Source organism: Dasypus novemcinctus, chromosome 29 (assembly GCF_030445035.2).
Source record: "Dasypus novemcinctus isolate mDasNov1 chromosome 29, mDasNov1.1.hap2, whole genome shotgun sequence".
NCBI lineage: Eukaryota > Metazoa > Chordata > Mammalia > Cingulata > Dasypodidae > Dasypus > Dasypus novemcinctus.
The window spans coordinates 5,872,723-5,879,110 of NC_080701.1; the positions used below are offsets into that span (position 1 = coordinate 5,872,723).

Genomic DNA, 6,388 nt, shown 5'->3' on the forward strand with positions numbered 1-6,388 from the left:
AATATGAGAATAATGTGATCCTATGTGAATGTAATAAAAACGGAGTTAAAAATAAATTAGAGGGGAAAATACAGGAATCAGGGAGATTGGTTATCTTGCTACTTCTAAAAATCCAGATGAGCTTTGGCGAGACCCAGGTAGGGCCTGCAACTCAGGAGAGGACAGTGATTTTGCTGCCTAACAAACCACCTCCGACTGTGTGGCTACAACCAGAAATGATGCCTCATTTCTCATGATTCTATGGGGGTTCTGCTGCTGGTCTTGCCTGGGCTCATTCAGGTAGTTCCAATCAGATTATGGCTGGAAAAGCTGGACGGTTCAAGGAGGACTGGCTCACAGACCTTGGCTCTTGGTTCTGGCTGCCGACGAAGGCATCTTGCCTCCCCGTCTTGCCCCTCCTCATCCCAGAGGCTGGTGTGACTTCCTTACAGCCTGCTGGGTGGTGTTTTCTAGAAGACAGGAGTCCAAGGGGGCAAGTCCCAAGCGCAGGTGATTATCAAGCCTCTACTAGTGCCCCATTTGCTGGTGTCCCTTTGGCCAGTTCGAGTCATATGGCCAAATCCGGTCAAAGAAGAAAGAGACTTAGACACCTCCTCATGATGGGAGAAGTACAAAGGACTTGTGTCTATTTTAAATGTCACAGGTAGTCTGAGGACTTTTGGAGGCAAATTGATGGTATTTGGAAAAAATGAAATGTGAGAAATAGGAAGACGGAAGATCAAAGATGACTAAGGTTTCTCGCTCAAGTCAGGAGTAGATTGTGGAGCATTAACTGAACGCAATAGGAAGATTTGTTGGGAAGCGCATGCGGGCGTTGGGGGTTGAGTCATTTCTCCCCCAGAAGACATGTTCAAGTCCTGAGCCCCATTTGCGAACTAGGACCCTTGAAGGCGTTATTAACTAAGGTACAGCCAAGCTGAACGAGGGTGCGTCTTCATCCCACGGGCCTCCAGTCCTTCTAGGCACGGGAAATGGACACGGACATGGGAGCAGCAGTCAGTAGAAGTCAGAAGCCAGACAAGAGGCTGATTGTCAGGTGATGAAGGTACTCTGAGCCAATAAATTTCTGTTGTTTAAGCCAAATTGTGTGTGGTGTTTGTCATAGCAGGCCTATTTACCTAAAACAAGGGGGATCACTTGTAGGTAAGCATATTTGAGGATAAATTTCTGGTAATGGAATTGTTGGACATGAGCAAGCACAGCTGATAGTTTGAGAGATATTTTAAATAGCAACTATTTATATTCTCATCAGCAATATTTAAGTACTTGTTTTTCCACACTTACCAACACAGTACATTATCAAGACTTGAAATCTATGCAGGCTGAGAGGTGAAAGGTAGTATCTTATTGATATTTTCATTTTCAAAATTATAAGTGAGTTTAATTTAAAAATATATATTTATTTTATATTTTTCTCGTGAATTACCTGTTTTATCCTTTACCCATTTTTTCTATTGAATTATTTGTCTTATTCATTTATAATTTTTTAAGCGTTAAGCAAACTAGCCTTTTGCTACTTGTATTACAAATATTTTTGTTTGTTTTTAAATTCGTTTAAAAAAGATTTTGTGATACTATAAAATATAAACTTTTTATATAGTAAAATTTATCAATCTTTTTCTTTATAGATCACAGAATTTTTGTCTTCTGTAGGATCCTATGACTGTGAGAAAAATCGTTTCCTATATTTTTCTAAGGCATTATGATTTTATTTTTCTAACATTCAAATCTTTAATTCACCTGGGACCTATTTTTGATATAGGGAGACAGGTTAGGAATTAATTGAATATTTTTTTCCAAGAGGCTAGCCAATTGTTTCCACAGGATTTATTGACAGTTCATTTTTCTGAAGTTACTTAGAAAGCCTTTCTTTAATAAATTAATTTCCCCTGCACTTTTAGGCTTCTTTCTGGACTCATGATTTGGTTCTATTTATTTCTAGTCATTCGTGTACTAGTTCTATTATAAATACTATGGCTTCACAAACTTAAATATTGATAGGACTAGATCCTTCCTTGATTCTTTATTTTCAGAGTTTTCTAGATATTCTCTCATTTTTAAATTCAGCTGGAGTCAGTTTAAATGGTTATTTTCAACAAAAAAATGTATGGAGCCCATTTATGTGTGTGTGTGTGAGTATGTTATATAGGCACATTAAGATAATTTATTACTTTACTTACATAATGAAAGTATTTTCTTAAGCAACATGTTTATGGTATAAAAGATATTATGATAGTAATCATGAATTTAATTTAGTGTTAAACAATGTTCATATTAACATTTCATATAATTGTAAGAATACTTTCCTTCTCAACTTTTGAGTTTAGAAATGTTTCCCTCTCTTTCTCCACCCCTCACCACCACCCACATATACATTTTTCCTCATTCTTTTTTTTTTTTAAAGATTTATTTCTCTCCCCTTCCCCCCCAGCCCGGTTGTCTGTTCTCTGTGTTTATTTGCTGCGTCTTCTTTGTCTGCTTCTGTTGTTGTCAGAGGCACGGGAATCTGTGTTTCTTTTTGTTGCATCATCTTGTTGTATCAGCTCTCCATGTGTGCGGCACCATTCCTGGGCAGGCTGCACTTTCTTTTGCGCTGGGCAGCTCTCCTTACGGGGTGCACTCCTTGCGTGTGGGGCTCCCCTACATGGGGGACACCCCTGCATGGTAGGGCACTCCTTGCGTGCATCAGCACTGCGCGTGGACCAGCTCCACATGGGTCAAGGAGGCCCGGGGTTTGAACCGTGGATCTCCCATGTGGTAGATGGATGCCCTAACCACTGAGCAAAGTCTGTCACCTTTTTCCTCATTCTTGTTGAGGAATTCCCCAGTTATACTCCCTTCTTGTGTTTGTCTGGATCCAAAACCAATACTGATTAGCTCTTTCCTACTGTCTTGATAATTTTCAACAACATATTTCAATTATAAAGAAATTGAGTAAAATTTCTCATAATAGCATCTGATACTGAAATAGAATGTTGAAAGTGGTCCAGATGCCAGGAAAAGGCTTTTGGAAAGTAGCAGTGATCAGCCTGAGTGGACGCTTTGTGTGAATCACAATCAATCACCATCTGAACTGCAAACAGCCACAGCATAAAACTGCTCATGAATCTCACTGAACAGTGTTAATAGAAAATTCAAAGGGGCTGAATAGTTTTGGATGGGGTGGGGAAAGGGGTGGAGAGCTGATTACATTTCAAAAGATACTTTTGTTTCTAAATGCCTGTCATCTAAGTCATTGATTTTTAATATTTGTCCTTTGAAAAAGTACTAATGGTAATGATGTAAATGAGATGATACAACTCCCCACATGGGATCCAATGATACACTGTGACTTAAACATGGACAGTACCCTGGAACAAAAAGCTCAGGAAGCTGTTTTGGACCTGGCATTGGACAATTAGCTTCTTGAGTTTTATTCCATTGGCTACATGAGGGAGGCATTATGGGGTCTTGGGGATTGGCTTAAGTCCCCAACTACTATTGCTAAATTGTCTATTTCTCCATTAAATTATGTCAGTTTTTGTTTCTTGTATTTTGGGACTCTGTTGTTAGATGCCAAAGATTTGTGATAGTTTTATCTTCCTGATGGAAGGATCCTTTTGTAAAATGTCCTTTCTTGTCTCTAATACAATTTTTGTCTTAAAACCTATTTTGTATGATATTAGTATAGCCATTACAGCTCTCTTTTATTGCCTGGCATATATTTTCCTGTCCTTTTACTTGCAACCCATTTATACCTAAATCTAAAGTGTGTGTCTCACAAATGATATATATTAAACTCTTGCTTTTTTTTTTTTTTTTTAAACATTTGGCCAACATATGCCTTTTGGTTCAAGTATTTATCCACTTACGGTTAATGTAATTATTAATAATGTAGGATATATGTCATTTTGCTATTTATTTTCTGTCTTATGTCTTTTTTTTGTTCCTCTATTCCTCTATTACTGCCTTTTGTTTTAAATAGATAAATTTTAGTGTGTCATTTTAATTCCATTATTTCTTTTACTATATTTTTTAGTTAGTTATCATATTTTAAACAAACATTTAAAAAACATGACCCTTCATAAGAAGCACCTACAGTGCTTAATAGACATAAAAATTTCTTGGCCTTATGCCAGATTTACTGTATCAAATTCTTAAGGGATTCTGCCCAGAGATTTGTTTTTTCTACAAACTCTGGGTGATTATTATGCATCTTAGTTTGAGAATAATTACCATGAAGGGGAAATCTTTCTTCTCTGTTATCAAATATTAGGAGAGGAAGAGAAAACTAAGATCAAAGTTTCAATGCACCAGTCTCTGTACTAAGCATTCAAAATACATTATCCATTTAATCACAACAACCGTAAAGTGTCTATATTATTATCTGCATCTCTGGTTAATTAATTTGTCCAAGAACATTTAGATAATAAGTAGCAGACAAAATTTAAACCCAGAGTTTCCTAATTAACAAAGAGAAAAATAATATCAGACAATGCAGGGCTAACATACAAAAAATACTTTAGAAGGATATTAAAGGAAAGAGAATACATGTGCTTTGTTTTTTCTTCCTGGTTAGAGATTCTGACAATTGTTTTATGCAAAAAGACTTAGACATGCAATTTGAATTCTGGTACTAATCTACATGAGAAAAATTAGAGGGTGTCTAAGCTTTTAAAATTGCTTGTGTTCTGTAAGATTTTAAATACTGCAGTTTTATTCACATTTCTTTGAAAAGTTCTCTCAAAGTCATTTTTCATAAGGTTTGATCATTTTTTCTACTGCTAATTCAATCAACAAATATTTCAGTGCCTCCTGTAGTAATAAGTGTTAACACATGTGAGCACTTACTATGTACCAGGCATTATGTTAAGTACATGCACTTTTTTTTTAGGAGGTACTGGGTATTGAACCCAGGACCTCATGCTTGGAAAGCAGGCACTCAACCACTGAGCTATATCTGCTCCCAGTGAGAATTTTTTCTTTTAAAAAATTTTTAAAGATACTTAGATTACATAAATGATACATAAAAAATGTAGGGGATCCCCATATGCTCCAATCCTTATCCCTCCCACATTTTTCCACATTAACAACATTCTTCATTATTGTGGTACATTTGTTAAAATTGATGAACACATATTGGAGCATTGCCACTAAATGTGGATTTTAGCTTACATTGTAGTTTGTACTCTCTCCCATACAATTTTACAACTTATGACAAGATATATAATGGCCTGTATCTGTCATTGCAATGTCATTCAGGACAATTCCAAATTCCCAAAAATGCGCCCATATTACTCCTATTTTTCCCCTTTCCCTCCCCTCAGAACTTCCGGTGGCCACTGCCTCCACATCAATGAAAAACTTCCTCCATTGCTAGAATAACAATAAGTCTATAGTAGAATAACAGTAAGTCTACTCTAGTCTATCATTCATTCCCCAACCCTGAGGATTCTGGGATGGTGATGCCCACTCCACCTCTAATTGAGAGGGGGCTTAGATCCCATGGGGCAGATGAATGGATTTCTCTTGCTTGCAGTTGTAGACTCTCTTTCTTCCTTGGGATGGTCATTGTCCATCATTATTTCCTTGTTAGTTGTCCCGGGTGAGTCCAATGAACTGGAGTTCCAACTCTGTTGCAATTCAAGGCCCAGATGGCACATGGAAAACCCAAAGATTTAAGTCTCTTGGACATACTCCTATCAACTCTAGTACTAACTATAGGTTCAAATAGAAGGGGCAGAAGAGCCATGTGTAGGGAAACCACAACTGAGTCCAACTCTGTCACACTGGGGAGCATAAATTCCAAAGTAGGGCCCACTGACAGGGCACCAAACTCCTGAGCTGTCTGCCCTGGCTTTAATGTCTGGATGTCTCCAGAGCCCTCAGGAGCCCAGCTACTTGAGGCAGTATTTTTTGCAGCAGTCAATGGGATCCTGCTGAGATGTGCATAAGCATAACCTCTGGAATGACCGCTTGACTCACTTTGAAGTCTCTTGGCCATATAGACTTTTTTTGTCTTTACCCTTTCCCCCCTTTTGGTCAAAGTCTTTTTCCAGTTGCATCGCTAGTTGGTGTCTGGTGGTAATCCCTCGGTACCAGGGAGCCTCATCCCCGGGAGTCATGTCTCATGCTAGGGGGAAGGTAGTGCATTTATATGCTGAGTTTGGCTTAGAGAGAGGCCACATTTGAGCAACAACGAGGTTCTGAGGAGATAACTCTTAGGCACCCTATAAAACTAGGCTAAGTTTCAATTTCAAAAGGAAAGGTTCATAAGTACAGTCATCACTATCAAGGGCCACTCAATGGTCCATCCTCCTTTACTAGTCACTGCCCCTGTACTTGGGGGATTCCTGCTGTCCCATTAGAAAATGTGTCAGAACTCCCCAGGATGGGAATTTGATATTCT

At 38.1% G+C, this 6,388-nt stretch overlaps 1 non-coding gene across 1 annotated transcript; it reads right to left on the bottom strand.

The window, feature by feature from the left end:
* Positions 1–4,871: 4,871 nt before the first annotated feature.
* TRNAG-UCC (transfer RNA glycine (anticodon UCC)) lies at positions 4,872–4,946 on the bottom strand. Its single transcript has one exon. It is a non-coding gene; the product is annotated as a tRNA-Gly (tRNA).
* Positions 4,947–6,388: the final 1,442 nt, after the last annotated feature.